Genomic DNA, 16,671 nt, shown 5'->3' with positions numbered 1-16,671 from the left:
CTCCTACTTCGTAAATCTTCCCTTGTTCGGCCAGGTCAGTTTGCTTGACTTCATTGGTTAGGAGGGAACAATATTCCTCCATTTTTTGGACTATCTGTTGAGCAAGGTTTTCTGTGGGTTTGTGTGCGTGCATATCCATGAGTTCCTGTAGTTCATTCTGCCTCTCATCATGCTAGCTCCCACTGTTGTTTCTCTCCCACCTTTCCTGAGATTTTCTCTCCCCCCCCCACCCTGTATGGTGGCTATTTTGTAAGCCTATCAGAGTAGCCGCATCTTGCATTGAGTTGGTATCCTCTGTGAAATATAATTCTGTGGCTTTGTGAAGCTGCTTCACCTGACCCTGACGATTCAGTTATCACCATGTAGACATTCTTCATTCACTTTTCCCTCTCAGATGAAGTGTTACAAGTGTGATAATTAATGTTGAGTGGTCAAATATACCTGTCACCTGGTATTGAGCCTCTGTAAACCTGTGGATCGTTGACTTGGGTGTGAAGAAATAATCAATGCGAGTATGTTTGTTTTGTGCACCTGAATAGTAGGAGTACCCTGAGCGTGTCCAATGCAGTGCTCTCCAGATATCTCGCATTCCTACAGTGTTAATGTAGTTCTCCATCTTCCCCTTGCAGAAATGCCATACCTGTCCAGTGTGAGTCCTATCTAAGTATGGGTAAAATATATTGAAGTCCCTCCCCCATTACTGTAATTGTTGGTGGTATTTCTGTCCGAATATTTCCCGAGCATTTTAGAGTGTCCGTTTGGGGCCTCAGAGGGACATGTACATTTACAAATGCCATTGTCTCCCCTTCCCAATCACCCACCACTGCTGTGCATCTCCCCAGGATATCCGTCCAGACATTTGTGACGTGGATCGGCAAGGATTTTTTAACCAGTATTGATACCCCTCTGGACCCTGTAGTATACCCTGCATGGCCAATTACCCTATATTTTCCCCCTGTCTGCCACCAGGACATTTGTCCCTTTCATGTATATTTCTTGTAGATACATTACGTCTGCTGAATATCTCATGAGAGCCATAGCGACAAGCCCCCTCTTAATTATGTGACCTAGCCCATTGGCGTTTCACGTCAGTAGTGTAAGAGTATGAACAACCATTTTTGTTCATATTGATCAACCCCTGCTTTATGGTTTCCACTTTCACTTGAATGTTGTTACTCCGGTGCTTGTCCTGTATAACTCATTAACATTGCAAACTGTGTAGACTTCCCTCAACTCCCGCCCTTCCCTACCTTACCATGCCATGGTCTTGAAGCTGACCTCCTCCTCAATTCACAGTATGTCCCTCGCCCAATGAACATAAATCTTGCATGTCCCTTCATTTGTGTGATACATCTTTGTTTTCTGGGTTGTACCTGCTGAGAGTGTATTTTATCCATCGCAGGAAGGGTCATGTATATCTCTTGTGGTCCACTGGGGAGGGGACCGGTAGACATTGGACCACAATGAATTCCACTGTGGCAGGCCCCTTCTCATTTGATTTTTCTCTGCGGTCAATGTTGTGTCTAGTGTGTTCCTTCCCCAGTCATCTCCCAGCTCCAATTTATCCTAACTGAAGTCATCTAAGCTGCCCTGCAGGGCTTCCCACCTATTGGGCGTGGAGAGGGTTTGCTCTTTTTGAAGCGCTGCTACCACACTTTCAGATTCAATCTGTTTCCGGCGTTGCGTGCACCTCTGCCATCTCTGTGGCTTTAGCCTTCCCTTATCCATGGTTTGGCTGTGAGTATCCCTGTTCCTCAAGCCACTCCCACACTGCTTCCGGAGTTACGAAAAAGTGGGAATCACCTTGCGTGATTATGCGTAACTTGGCAGGAACAAACAGTGCATATCTAATCTCAAGTTGATTGTTTTTAGTGGTGCTTGACTTCTAGGAAGCTTGGTTCAGAGAGAACGTTCTCTGCCCCTGTACGGCGATGAGATATCTTTGCCTGGACGCGCAGGTGGGTGGCTTACCTCGCCACCATGGTGGCTTCTCGCCGGTCTTCTCCGTTTTAATTCATCTATACAGGCCCCCTGTCACTGGCTGCTTTCTTTTATCTGACTCTGCCTGGTGTCCTGTCCCCTCTCCCCCAAGCATTGCCCAATTCAGTCTGTGTCCATGGGGCCGGGGTGGATCAGAATTTGTGCTCTCATGTGGGCGTCTGACACAAACTCTACGGCTATGCTATTGCCACCATGATTCTTTGGCCACGCCACCTCCTCTGAAATCTTGCATTAAACACAGACTAGGCAAACTGTTACAAGCAGTACAAGCACAAATTTGGTGTATCTGTATCAGCAGCTGTGAAAGCTTCCCTCAAATGATGAGTGTTTAAGCAAGCAGAACAGCAATTGATGTGCATTGCATTTCCATTGAGAGTGTTTAACATATCACATGTTACTTCTGTAGTTTGTGCTGTATATGTCAAAATTCAGTAATCAGTAAGCATGCAAGTGGCTAATGTAGTCGCATGTCTCTGTTAAATGAGGAGTCTTTTTCGTTCCAGTGTCTTTGCTAGCAATAAGCTGTGCACTGTCTCCCTCATTTTTAAGACCGTATTTTTATTTAATGTTTCATACTGCAGTTTTTACAATTATCAATGGATGTTCAAAAATTAAGTCACAATGTGAGGTTCAAATGGAATTTCAAGATAAAGTACTGATATCACAATCTTGATATTCTCATCAAACGTAAGTCCATATGTGTAAAAAATGATATAGAATTAAAGACTATGGCCCTAATCAAAATCTAAATGGTATTTATTTCTTTATGGGTCACTGAGTCAGTGTGCTTGCTACATCCAACAGCAGCCGACACGTGTTTCGTCCTTAGCACTTTGTGAAGGTTCTACTAACTATGCAGTGCTTAATTTGTTGAGAATTGTGCCCAGGGCCCTTCTTGGAAGGCCACTGCAACCTGCACCACGCTTTGCCCCTGCCAGCGTTGCCAAGGACCATACCAACATAAAACCTAACCATTACACTCCTCCAAGTGTGACAAATCAGACTATTTAAGGCCCCACAAAGCTATAATAATGCCATGAGAGGCTGGTACTATTCATATTCAATTCAATTTGACTCAATAAATACGGTTGATATGCTGATCTCAAAATTAAACAGACTGTGCCACCATGTGGTGGACTGTCACTTGAGCTGGTGCTGACAATTATGTGCTGGTACTGAGCACCGTAAACCACCGGCTCGAATGAAGTACTGTAGTTTGTGTAGATAAAGTACTTGGTCGATGTATCAGTAGTTGAGGTCCTACTTCTTAGTTGAGGTTTGCAAGAGGATTGACAACCAAGAGGTTAGAATTTTGACCGTAGTAATAGTTCTGAAAAGTATTTTCTATCTGGTGATCAGGTGCTTCAGTTGTATTGTCTAAAAAATTTCATAATATTCGTTTGATAGAAAATGGCAATCTACAGTTGTATTCAGTCCCACAAGTAAGTTGTGAAGTTAGATGATGGTTGCGTAGTAACCTCCATACCGTCAGCGTCCATGGGTTATCATTTTGAATCCGACCTTCCACAACCTCTTATTTAGCAGGAGGGGGGGTGTTTGCCCCTTGAGCATCGATTCTGCTGCTAATGCATACTTACCACACTGCTGTTCAATGTTGGGCTCTGTTTATATTGGCAATGGTCAATCCTGTAATTTTTTGCTTACACCAAGTCCTCTCGGTGAGTGCAGAATTGTACTTTCTATTGTGTTTCTAAAGCCACCTTTTCTGAATACATAGGTGTGTTATCAGTTTGGTTGGAGTCCTGCATGTTGCACTGCACCGGTCATGCCCTCATTGTGTAACAAGCTCCAGGTTCTTATGTTCCCTCAAATCTTTTAAAGGGAGGTTTTTTTCCTGGCATTTCCATAAGTCATAAAGCTAAATCTTTGAGTACAGTCTTTTTTTTTTTAGGTCTCGCCTTGCGATGCAGCGCCATGCGCTGTTCGCGTAGGCGAGATCTATTGTTGCCGACTTTCTTAGTGATGCGGGACAGGATAGGTGCACGCGCTTAAGACATCAGCTGTGAACGCATACGGCAGCGTTAGCTGAAGTTGCAGGACAGGACATGTGCACGCGTATTATTGATGCCGCGTTAACACGCCTCCTGCTTGCCGCGCTCGCACAACACCGACAGCTTATTTAAAATGCGCCTCGGCGTGCCCCTGTTGCCACCGCCCTCTGGCCAAGCCTCGTTATTCTGTATGCGCGCTCGCACAATGCCGACCGCTTTTTAGGTCTCGCCTAGCGACGTTAGAATGCGGGCGAAAAGTTCTAGGTACCGCGCATGCGCAGGCAGCCCTCGCCCTCCCAGGTCTCCTCCCCGGCCCAGATGTGGAGCTGCTTTTAAAAGAGGTACAGGACGCGTGGGGCTCCGGCAGTGCTCGTCCTCTCACAACTCTCTCTGACAGCCCCACCGAGCCGCAGCCATGTCGGACCAGGCCCCCTTGGGTGGGTGTGGCGTGTTTCCCCTCATGGATGGGTGTGGCGTGTTTCCCCTCATGGATGGGTGTGGCGTGTTTCCCCTCATGGATGGGTATGGCGTGTTTCCCCTCTTGGGTGGGTGTGGCGTGTTTCCCCTCTTGGGTGGGTGTGGCGTGTTTCCCCTCTTGGGTGGGTGTGGCGTGTTTCCCCTCTTGGGTGGGTGTGGTGCGTGTCGCCTTTTGGGTGGGTGTGGCGTGTTTCCCATCTTGGGTGGATCTGGCGTGTTCCCATCTTGGGTGGATCTGGCGTGTTCCCTCTCTTTGTGTTTCTTCTCCCTGTGGCTTTTGGTAACTCTACCCATACGTCATTTCTTTCTTGACACCGCTCTCTGCATGGAACAGGCACTGCTAGCATGGCGCTGGCCTCCGGGATTAACGTAAAATGATTCCCCCAACAACCCCCCCACCTCACCCCTCCCACACACACACCTACAGAATATGACGACGACCGCCCATAAGTATCTCAGATATTCATTTGTCTTGGGCAGAATTAGTGCCCGCTGAAGGGCTTGATGGTCCCTGAATGGCTGGGGCCCCCTTGCGCCGCAGGTGCTGCAGGGGCCTGCGTTATGCCCCGAGCTACCCCCCCTACTCCAGACGGCAGAGCTCCACAGACAGAGCAGCTGCCGTCTGCAGCGTCTAATGCACCGGAGGGACTGAACCCCAGCGTGAGCCAGCACACTCCCGAGGCCCGGGCTGAGACGCCTACGTAACTTGGGCATCCAGGGTCACGGAAAGGCACGCTGTAGGAACTGAAGGCCACACTTTGGTGGAGAGGGGGAGTGCGGTGTGTGCTTGGGTCTGCGGAGACGGTGGATTAGAGAGGGATGGTACAATGATGGCTCAGAAAGGCTACACGTGTTGATTTGTCTACAGTGCTCTGTAATTAAAGCGATCCTTAAGTGTGTAAAGTGAAATATGTTAACTGTAAGAGAAGCACTCGCTCCCCACTTACACTGATGTAATAACACAATGGACCAGAAGGTGATGATGTGAAATACAAACTGCAGGCACCTCTGAACACACCAGCAAGGACCTCTATGCAGCTTGTTCCAATGGGCCCTTCTGCTAGCTCAGGTGACACCAACAGTGTCAATTCATCACGATCAAATAGTGGGAGGGATATCACACAGCCTGTGACGACCCACTGATGAGATCACAGGAAGTGAGAACATACGACCCATCATAGGAAGAGACAACACACAATCCTTCGAACCAAGTAAAGGGCCCCGGTTCTAATTGGGACTTAAAAAAATAACCATTATTTACTACTCAGCAGAAATAGGGCTACCCCTACTTGACAATCCGTAACAATACCTCATATTCAATGAGTCACAGCTGGGAACGGAGCCTTTCTTGGTGAGGACCGGACTGTCTCCTTTTCAGCTCCTTTGTCCACGGGAGAAAGATATTTAATCGATCTTTAAAAAGTCCTTGCTGTGTATTTTAGGTCGAACCTGGGCAGCGTATGCTCTGCTGTGTGAGGTGTGCTGTAGTCAGGTAGGGACTTGAAGCTCCGCCCATATTTTTCATTGGCTTGTCATTGTCCACTGTAGACTGTGGCTGTTCTTTACTCAATAGGCTTAGTAGTCCCTCCTTAGTACCACCATGTCTCAATTTGTAACTTCCCATGACGACACCCCCTGTTACGAGTGTTGTTACTTGGTAGGCTTTGCTTTAATTACAGCCTCCCAGCACAGCAGGCAGGACATGCTCTCTCCTAATGCAATCGGTCTCACATTTGCGAGAGTTTGAGCTATTGGCATTGTAAATGACAATGCCTTTTATTTATCTGTTTAAAAAACACATACATAAAAGGCATTGTCATTTACAATGCCAATAGCTCAAACTCTCATAAATGCGAGACCTATTGCATTGCAAATGCTTGTTCAGTTTTGCTTGAAAAGTTTAGACCCTTCGGGCTGATTTGGGAAACCTACCTGGATGTGTAAAGTTTGCCTAATAATATTTCTTTACATTTATGTTTACGTTTGTAAAATGTTGTAGGTAATGTGCAAATTTGTAGATCAGACCAATACTTTAAAAGGTAAAATTATTGTTTTAAATCCCTGTCTCCGCACACAATTCCCTCAGTGTTTCTTCTGGTCTCGGCTTGTAACTGGTGGCAATCATACCTGCAAAGATTACAGCACCAGTGCGGAACCTTCCTCGTTTTTTCCGTCTGTTCAAAGATTTATTTATGCTGTTTTCACACCACACAACACTGGCCTCACCCTGACTATTTCTGGTACATTGCTTATCCATCCACAGCCACCTTATTCTGTGGTCTTCTGGAACAAGGCTGAAATTGAAAATCTGCAAGATTTTCAGGCCACAGCCATAGTCTACTTGCCTTCATCTCTGGCGAACATAGAGAGGCCTCGTTACTGTCCCGGTGGAATGCAGATTCACCGCGATTGTATCTAAAACAGTATTCTACGCTTTCCAGTAATTACCGGACTTGTGGGTTTTTCCAGCACAATTCTCGCTAGGTAAAACTGAGCAGAATTATTGCAAGGGAAATCTGAATCGTTTTGGGTTTGGTTTTCGCACATTCAAATGTGGGAAGACGTTTAGTATCACTGGTTTATCCTCCATTTCGAGGTGCAGAATTCGAATGGCATGTTAATTAGGCTCCTGATGAGTACTGCACCCAGCTCTACTGGCGTTTAAGATGTGCAAAATTCTCACGAAAGATGTGATTTCCGTACCTGATTATTCCAACCGGCCTCCGTACCTTTTAAGCTAGGTTTAAAATGTGGACAAATGTGTCGTTTAAAAAAACAAAAAATAATGGCTTAAAAAAAATATATATATTGTGACTCTATATAGAATGCTGATATAGACCTAGCCAAACACTATTGTGGTACTCAGCACTGTTCGACTGTATTATTTAGTGGCAAGAATATGAAGACGACACACCATTGGCATGTGTATTTCCCAATTTTGGATGAGATTAGCCGGTCGGCAGTGGGAGGGGCGGGGGGTTCTAGGGATTGGAGTTGAAGTCAACTTTGGGGTCATTTTGAACCTTGAACATGAGGCAGTCTTTATTTTGGTTCATAACTCTGGTTAGCTCTTCTACTAAAGGCCCTTGTTTAGAGGAAAATGTAACTGATATAAAGCCATAATTGTATGTGTATTGGCTTGTCATGGTTGTAGAAATCATTTCACATGCACAGATATAAACAAATTCAGGCCATCTTATCTTTGACCTTTGTGAGATGTGCTGGTGGTTTCTGCGCTCCTCGGAGTAGGAAGATGTCTACTTCAACAAAAGCACTGCACCACCCATACCAATGTTCACTAGCAGCATAGAGGCTAGTGGTTAAATGAGGATTGCTTGTGTGCCTAAACCCATAATTGTGGTTAATTCATAGTGGCAGATAGTTTGATAAAGCTTGCAGGGCCATCGAGGCTTACATTCTAATGCTTTTCATCAAGACCATGTGCCATGCTCTAAAAACGTGCACACGTGCCTGCCTGAAAGTGGTTATCTTCATGCTTTCTGTTGTACACAGATAAAAACCCAGACTACTGTGTGTATGGTTTTGAGTGACAAATCGCTGTCTGTGATGCATTTTATGACACTGTAATAGGTCACTTGTTCTCATGCCTCTTCAGCCTCTCAAAATTCAGTATAATGCAAATTTTTAACACTCCTGTGTTCTGGACCTCTCTCATTGTGAACTTTGTCAATACCCTGCCACATAGTGACATGATTGGGAACAGTTTGAAAAGAAGGATCACAAGAAACTAACCCCCTCACCTCATCTTCTGTTGGATCCTGCTCTAGGCTTTGGTTACAGATATATGCTTCCTTCTCAGATTGGTTTCTTTGTAGAATGCTTGGAGTGAAAATCTGAAGGCAAGGGCACTGTTAATCCTCAGACCGAAATGCCAGCACAACTCCCAGTGAGACTGGTGCAGCTCCGGGGATTGTAGGTCCAGCCCCAGGTTCAGCCCTTTTTAGGTCTCGCCTACGCAGCGTGCATGCGGTGCATAGGAGGAGACCTATAGTAATCGATTCAGTTTTTGGCCCAAAAACGTGCACGCGTTGCATTGCTTTCAATGGCAACGCGTGCACGTTTGGCGATTCCCTTGCGGGAGCGAGCTTTGAAACCATCTGTTTGAAACCATCTGATGGTTTCTTCTCGCTCCTGCAAGGGAAACAGGCCCAGGCCCCCTCCTCTCTCCCCTCCCTCTGCTGCTGCCTCCTCTTTCAGCGTGAGGTGCGCACGCTTGTTTCTTTTTGTTTGAACGCACTCCACGCGAGGCTCCTTCGTATGCTTCTCTCCATCACCAGACTCTTGGTTACTCCTTCTCGCCTAGGAGCTTCCCCCAATCCCCCTTGCAGCCTTCCCAACCATGTGTTTTCTCACCGTCTCCTCCACATTGCTGTCTTTATCCTGTTTGATCCTCCACCTGCACCCTGTGTTGCATCTGCCCCGCGTTGCATCCGTCCCCCAACAGCGCCCCTGTGTTACTTCACATCACCTGTTTCAAAAACCTACTTCCACCCGTGCTCCCATGTTACTTTTGCCCCTCATCCCCTGTGTTGCTTCTGCCCCCTACCCACATCCGGGATCCACATAACGCTTACCCTCAATCTGCTTTAAAAAAACAAGAACATTTTGTTTTCTTTTTAGTAACTTTGATCGGTAACTAAGAGAAAAACAAAATCGGCCATGTTGTCTTGTAGGCGCGCCTGGTGCAAACGCACCTACAAAATGACACGGCCAGCCGTGTCAAAGGTTCTTTTAATTTTTTTTTTTTTTAGCCATGCAGCAAAGTATCAAGGATGCTGTTCCACATGACTACAACCATTGACACCGCAATAGGTCCAAAATCGATACATGGTGGCTTTTTCAATACTTGTTTTGGGCTGAATCCGACCTATGGAAATAAGTCCAGAATGAAATAAATTACAGTTGTACCAGTTTAGATGCATACATAGGCTACGTAGATGTGGGCTCATATGTAACCATATGGAGCTGTAAAATCCACAGAACAGTCTGTAATAATAACCTGAATCAAAAATGTGAATGCAGTCTTTTAAGAAGGTGTTATAATTAGCCTGATACATTCCACAGGGACCGGACATGTGGGGTGGAGGAATGTACTAGGGAGGAGGACTGCACCAAGGCTAATTATAGCAGAAGTTGTTGTGGTTTGACTGCAAAATTGCATAACATGTGGACAATGTATCTGAATCACGGCTCCCAGGTCCAGCCCTGAACTCATACTATGAGTGGACTGCTGACGTCAGTTCGGCCTCTCCCTGGACCCCACCTCTTCTTATTACAACTTGTCTGTTAATAGCTGAGTTCGAAAAAACTCATGATGGTGGATGTGGCAAAGAAAATACTGCAGCGGAAAATGTGTTAAACAAACACAACCTTCTTGGAACAGCTGGCCTTTTGTTTCAGACGTGACTTAGCACAGTGCTCCTGCTCGGAAAAGCGACATGTTTAAAAACGCAGCACTAACCGTTCCGTAAATAGCTCATTGAAAAATCCCTTCAATTGCAGTTATTATGTAGTGATTTTAAAAGACGCATTTTTCCAAGGGGCGTTATTTTTGAATGTTTGTCCGGTTTATTCTGTGGTTGGTTTCATTGTTGCAGATCATGCAGTTTTCAGCTGCGGGAATGGGAGGGGCTGGGGGAGGATGTTAGCACTCCACTCACATTCTGAGGAAATGCGGCCCTTCTGGTACAGAGCAGGGGTCTTCTTTAAGCCAAGATAAACCATCGTTTAATAAACTGATAGCCTCCTGCTTCCCCAAAGTATCAGAACCATGGCAAACTCCCAGCTATGTGTCCAGTCCTAGGTTATTCTTTTACAATTCATTATCAGGCATGGTAGTCCAGCTTCTGGAAGGACCAGTGCTTAATTTGAGCCGGTGGTTTCTGGTGCTCCGCACCGGAACTTAAAAGCCAACACCGGTGCTTGTGATAGTCTGGCTAATTTAAAGAAGATCACCACAACAACAGTTAATTAGACATTCAACATACATTAGCAAGCATTGACATAGCCAATAGGTCTCGCCTTTGGGACCTTATAAGTGTTTAGCCATGCAACAGTTGATGTTGTTGCACCAAGGCTATTGTGCTGCATAACTAAATACTTAAAAGGTCCCAAAAGCGAGACCTATTGGCTATGCCAATGCTTGTTCTACTGGCCATTCCGATCCAGTTGCTGGTCTTAAATGCTTCTGGCAGCTCTGGCTAGCTCTTGATACTACACCCGCAGTTCTCCTTCCTGCAAGAAAAACATGGACGTTTGTGCGCAGACCTGCACAGCCATGAATACATGCACCCTGTAAGATGCAGTTTTTGCCAACTCTTTGGAAATGCTGTCAATTTTGGATCCGTGGCAATTTGGAGAATGAATCTTTGATGCTATAGTGATAGCGACAGCTTCCCTGCACAAGTCTGTCATGACAATTAATCCCAATTTCCGCAAACAGACTCTGGAGATCTAACAGATGCCTTTTTCGAACCTGGCATTTTCGGTCTCTCGGTGACATTTATCAGTCTCCCAGAAAAAGCCTGCACTTCCTCCAGGAGTCCCCACCCCTCTTTGTAGTGGTGATGGGACCTTCCCTGAAGGGCTAGGCACCCTCCTCCCCCTAAGACAAGAAGGCCTTGTGCCTCGAGATTTATGAGAATATACTATACTAATAGAATGATTTCTCATTTTTCCTGTGGTACAAGTTTGATCAGTATGCCTTCTTGCTCCCAGATGGTGCCCAAGAGGAGTATACGTTTATTGTAACTTTGGCAAGGATGCTGCTATGTAGGAGCTGCTAATGTTCAAGTACCTCATCAACACTTCCACCCGGCTGATAATCTATGGTATCTTTGTGCTGGCAATCCGCAATTTCGTTTTTTGCACCTTAAGCCATAGTCCATGAAAATGTCATCAGCCATCCTTGTTTGATTCCTCAACCACTGATGTGCTGAAGCACTACAAGATGGGCACTATCACTGGCATTCGGACAGGCGCTACTGAGGCCACCATCTCTCCATTAGCCTGCGGAGGTGTTTCAGTCTCATAAAGTGAAGGCATCCTTTTGTTCTGAACGACCAGCGGAAGCTGCCTTTTCCTCAGGTCCCAAACACCAGTCTAAGAGGAGACCCTTCAGGGGAATGTACACGTTCTGTCCACCAGTCTCAGTAGATGCCATGACATCTCTCCTCTGCCATCTACGGAAGGCTACTTTGCTACTGTGAGTTAAAGGCATTGTCTCAGCTGCAAGTAATCGACACAGCTAACCACTGAGGCCTTGGTTTTCTTTAAGATGAATAATGACTGTACTTTATAGTCCTCACACCTTCCGCCCCTTCCATGCCATTAGTCAACATCCCAAATATCTCTGCAGGAGTTTGGCAGAGTCCGCATTTTGGGTACCAATCCCATATTTTCTGTTTAAGTCAAACAGGTGGAGAATTCCATTTTGTTCAGGACATGTATGGATTGAATCTGTTCTCCTAGATGTTAAAGATGTTAACTTTGACTCAGCTCCTGATATCGCCCATGACACTCAGTAGCCGTGTTTGGTGTATGTTTATGATGTTTGCTTCCCCAATACCAGTCTTGCTGCCGCACAGAAAGTACCTCCATTTTATGGTGGAACCCAACACTGCGATAACTGGGCATTGCCATTACATCACATTGTCACCGTTAGTATTTGCTGAGATTTGGCCAAAGTTGGTCAATTTCTGCTGATGGAAAACACCTGAGAAAGCGTCTCTCTACTCCCTACGCACATGAGAAATTCTCCAGAATGCCTCTTCAATACCTGTGGTGGAAAACACGAAATACAGTCATTTGCCCTCTTGATGGGTAGAGGGTGCTTATGAATAGGAAATGACCTTATGTTTGACCAGACAGGCCAGTTCATATATGCTTTAGCTTCTTCTCCTTGGCCTTGCTAAGTTTGGTTCTCAGAGCTGCTTTATGTTTTGCACAGACCACTTCCTATCAATGAAAGGAGAGAAAGTTATACATCCCCGCCTACCATCGGTTATGTTGAACACACAGTTCCATAAAAGCCAGTCTCTACATATCTAGAACCCCCAGCATCGAACCAGAGTGTTCTAGTATCTACTACCAGAGCTCACTGCAGGAGCAACTGGCTGAGAAGCTGCTATTAGGAATGGTTGAAATCAGACCTTCAAGAACGTGCGGCAGTGGGCCGTATCAGATCTGGCCTGGTTAGCCCATCCTAGCCAACAGTGCTGTAAAAACGCAAATAAATTGAATGCATCTATTACTTCTGATTGCAAGGCCCACATTCTCCTACGATTTCAACCTGTCCTGGCCAGACTGATGCACAAACCTCTTGTATTGCTTGTAGTCATGTGAACTGAAGCTTCATATAGAAAATATCTACTTTGGTGGTTACAATACTATCCAGGGGTACAAGTGAGTTGAAACTCTTTTATGCCTGAGAACTATTCATTTAATTTCACTGAAACCAATTGATTTGCGGACTTATTCCATCTTCGTTTCATAGGTGCTTTCAAAATGGAGAAATAATATGTTAATTTTGATATTTGATTGCGTTGTATCTTTACCCTCTGAGGTTTGGATGATAAAATGGCAAATGGCTGCTAACACGCTATTGTCAGACATGTTACATCCTGTATCTGCATGGGCCCAACCTGCATCCTCTATTCGATCACCCTCCTCAAGGCTAAAACAGCTTTATGGCGTTCTACAGACATTTTCCCTCTACCGTGATATGCTGGACGCCAATATGGACCATTCCACATGCATTTTGATGACTCCAGGCACTCAGTATTTATTCTTGAAGTAATGCTAAGTTTGGGCAGGAAGATTTGCACAACCAGTTAACCATTACATAAGCTGCCCAATTCTGTCTTCTCCATTTGTCATTCTCAGTTGCTGTAAGATTTTCCCTCAAAGTTCACATTGAGAAAGAGCTGGAACATATTAGTAGGGTAGAGTTACCTTTATGGTAAATGCTGTTCCCATCAGTAAGAGCCTTTACCTTACTTCTGCCGACCCCCTACCAGCAGACATAATGACACAGATTGGCTCCATTTTTCAAAGAAGGGCATTAACAAGAGCACTTGGAGGTGCAGGGAATTTGGTCAGACAACATTACCAGTTCACAAAGGTGTCTTTATCAGCTTTTGAAACGGTTTAACCATTGGATGATTGGTTATCTACAGAGTTGATAATGTGAAAGAGCCTACTGAGTGCTGGAGACACAATAAGGGGCTTTATCGGAATGATACGCATCCCTGCTTCTTCACCCACCTTTTTTTTTAATCTTTCTATGAAGTTTCTCTCAAAATTTCGCAAACAACTGAAGAACATTGTTCTGAGTACTAATTAAAGGATTAGGGTACGTGATCATGAACATTGCACTGGTGTGAGTATTGCATCAGTTTTAAACCATTATTGGCACCAGCCAACTGGCACTAAATGTTTTAGTCTATGGAAATGTTTTTTTACAGGTGTCGGTGTTGCAACAGTCAATACAAAATTGCTCGCATCATGTATTTTACATGATCTAGCACCAGAAAATTGTAGAATTTACTAAAATGCATACTTTTCCTTTCCAAAGTTTATCTGTGATTTGCAAATGTCAAACATATTTAATCCATTTAAGTGGGCCTTGCTTGACTGGCGTTTTATAAAATATTGTAAGTTTGACCTCTTCCTTGTTCCTAGTTCCTTAATTTTCATCTTTTTTAATGATTTCACATCTGAACGGCAATCTTGCATTGAGGTGACTTTTTCTGTATGCGAATAATTTTCAATGAGTACTTAAGTCTCAATGATAGACTACTACATTTGCTAACAAATAATCTGAAAGTAATGACACATCAGTAAGGTGCTTTAAAAAAAATCCAGTAATTGTGTGTGCTGCCATCGAGAGTTAGTCATTATTCATTGCAAGTTAAGTTTTTATATAGCACTAAGGTGGGTTTGATTTATTATGATTTTTTTTAAACACCTTATTTGTTTGAGTATATATATATGTTTGTGTATATGTTTGTGTATGTGTTTGTATATATAGTATGTGTATATATATATATTGTGTGTGTGTGTGTATTGTATATATAGTGTGTGTCTGTGTGTATAATGTGCGTTTAAATAGTGTGTTTATAAAGTGTGTGTATATGTGTGTATATGTATGTGTGTGCGTATATATATATATGTGTGTGTGTGTATATATATATATGTGTGTGTGTGTGTGTGATATATATATATATATATATATATCTCCAGCCCCCCTCCCTATCCTCTGGGGCCTGGCCATTTTTTTAAAATGTATTAATTTTTTTGAGAGAGGGGGGCCGCTTCCCCCCCCCCCCCCCCCTTCCCTGGGCCAGTTTTGGCCCAAGGGACCTCATCCCCTGGGGCCTGCCCTGTATTTTATAATTATTTTTGGAGGGGGGCTGCGTGGAATCCCCGCCTGAGGCCAATACCGGCCCGGGGACCCTTTCCAGGGCCAGGCCAAATGCTGATATTTCCCCGGGGACCCCATCCTATGGGGCGTAGCCACTACATTAGAGACCGTGGGGGGGACCCTCAAGGCCCCCTCAGTCCCTGCTGGCTCCCCGCCTACTGCGGGAGCCTGCATTGCTTTTGGGCAGATGGAGCTGCAAACATGCAGCTCCCTCTGCCCAAAAATAATTCTGCTCCGCTTCATGGTAGTGAGAGCATATTTCCTGCTCTCGCTTCCATGAAGCGGACCAGAGTTAGCTATGGCTTGGCGGGAGCAGTGCTCCTGCCAAGCCATAGCAAACTGCAATGTCCCAGTGGTGGGCACCCCCGGACAATGCTGAAGCCAACCCTGGGGGTTTGCAGTCCAAAGGGCCATTTACGGCTCCACTAGGGAAGGCCGCATGGCCCCCTTCCAACAGTATTTTATCCCCAGGGAGGTGGTGGTCCCCGGAGCTGCGAGGAGGGGGGGCTGGCACCCCTCAGACTACTTTCTAAATATAGCCCCGGGGAGGTGGGGGTCCCTGGGACTGTTGGGGGGGGGTGGAGGGCTACGTGCCCCTGCATTTAAGATAATTAGCCCCTGGGAGGCGGTGGTCCCCAAGGCTGTGTGGTGAGAGAGCCCAGGAAAGACTGGGGCCCGCATTGCATTTTTTCTTACTGCCTCAGGGACCTGGCCCACCCGGGGGCTTAAAGGAAACAGCACTTAGGTTTTTAATAAAGAAATTCACAGCTGATTCACAGCGAATCCCGCTGAAATGTTTTTTAAAAAAAAGGCTTCTTTGGCCCTGGGGTCCTTGTGGGGCCCCTTGAGCAGGCCTTGGGGGTCAGGATGTTACCCTGCGCCCTTTTCTTGTTTTCTTAAATCGTTTTTTAACCTTTTTTCTTGTGACTCGGTTCAACAGAGTCACAAGATAGCTGCCAACACTTCCTGGTTTGACGTGTTGGCAGCTAATCAGTTAGCAGGCACGAGATCAGGAGGGTTTGCGGATCCTCCACATCCCCGGTTATATATCTGAGAAATGTTTACATTTCTCAGGAACCAGTGAATGGATTTACACCATTTAACAAAAAGAGTACTTTCTGAACCAAGAGCTACCTTTTTGCCAAATTTGGTGTAGTTCCGTTCAGCAGTTTGGACTGTAGCTGTGTCTAAAGTTTCCTATGGAAATTAACATAGACAGGGTTTGGGACCCCCCTTTTTCTAGACCCCCGCTTGATGGATCACCCCGAAACTTTCAACACAGCAGCTGAGGTGACCGCCCCATTAGTTTTCAATATTTTACAAAGATTCGTCAAACAACGTCAAAGATATTGGCAAAAGAAAAAATGCTTTTTGAATAGAATCAAGGTCCTAGCTATAACTACCTACTGGTGATCCCCCAGTAGGTAATATGTATATTATGCCAGCCAGTGGTTTCAAAGCTTTATTTCATAGGAAAGAGGTCATACTATGAGTTATTTCCCGTTATACACAGTGCAGAATTCATTTGCGTGATATTTACCTTTTCTTAACAAAGTTAGATGGATGTTGAACACAACTTTTTATCTTTTACATACTTATTAATGCATTTGTGAAGAGGCTCCAAGGTGTTCAAAAGGGGAATTTATGATTCTTTAGTAGGATCAGTAACTAGCCAGAATTCTTTAAAAAGAAATGTATATAAATCTACTACTCCGCCAGAAGCTTCAGTGGAAGGGA

At 45.0% G+C, this 16,671-nt stretch overlaps 1 protein-coding gene across 6 annotated transcripts in view; it reads left to right on the top strand.

Annotated features, from left to right (window-relative positions):
• MSI2 (musashi RNA binding protein 2) overlaps nt 1-16,671 on the top strand; it is a 1,546,127-nt gene that overhangs the window by 1,513,546 nt on the left and 15,910 nt on the right. The gene's annotated exons all lie outside the window — the stretch shown is intronic.

Source organism: Triturus cristatus, chromosome 3_2 (assembly GCF_964204655.1).
Source record: "Triturus cristatus chromosome 3_2, aTriCri1.1, whole genome shotgun sequence".
Taxonomy (NCBI): Eukaryota; Metazoa; Chordata; class Amphibia; order Caudata; family Salamandridae; genus Triturus; species Triturus cristatus.
This window is presented reverse-complemented; position numbering and strand designations above follow the sequence as displayed.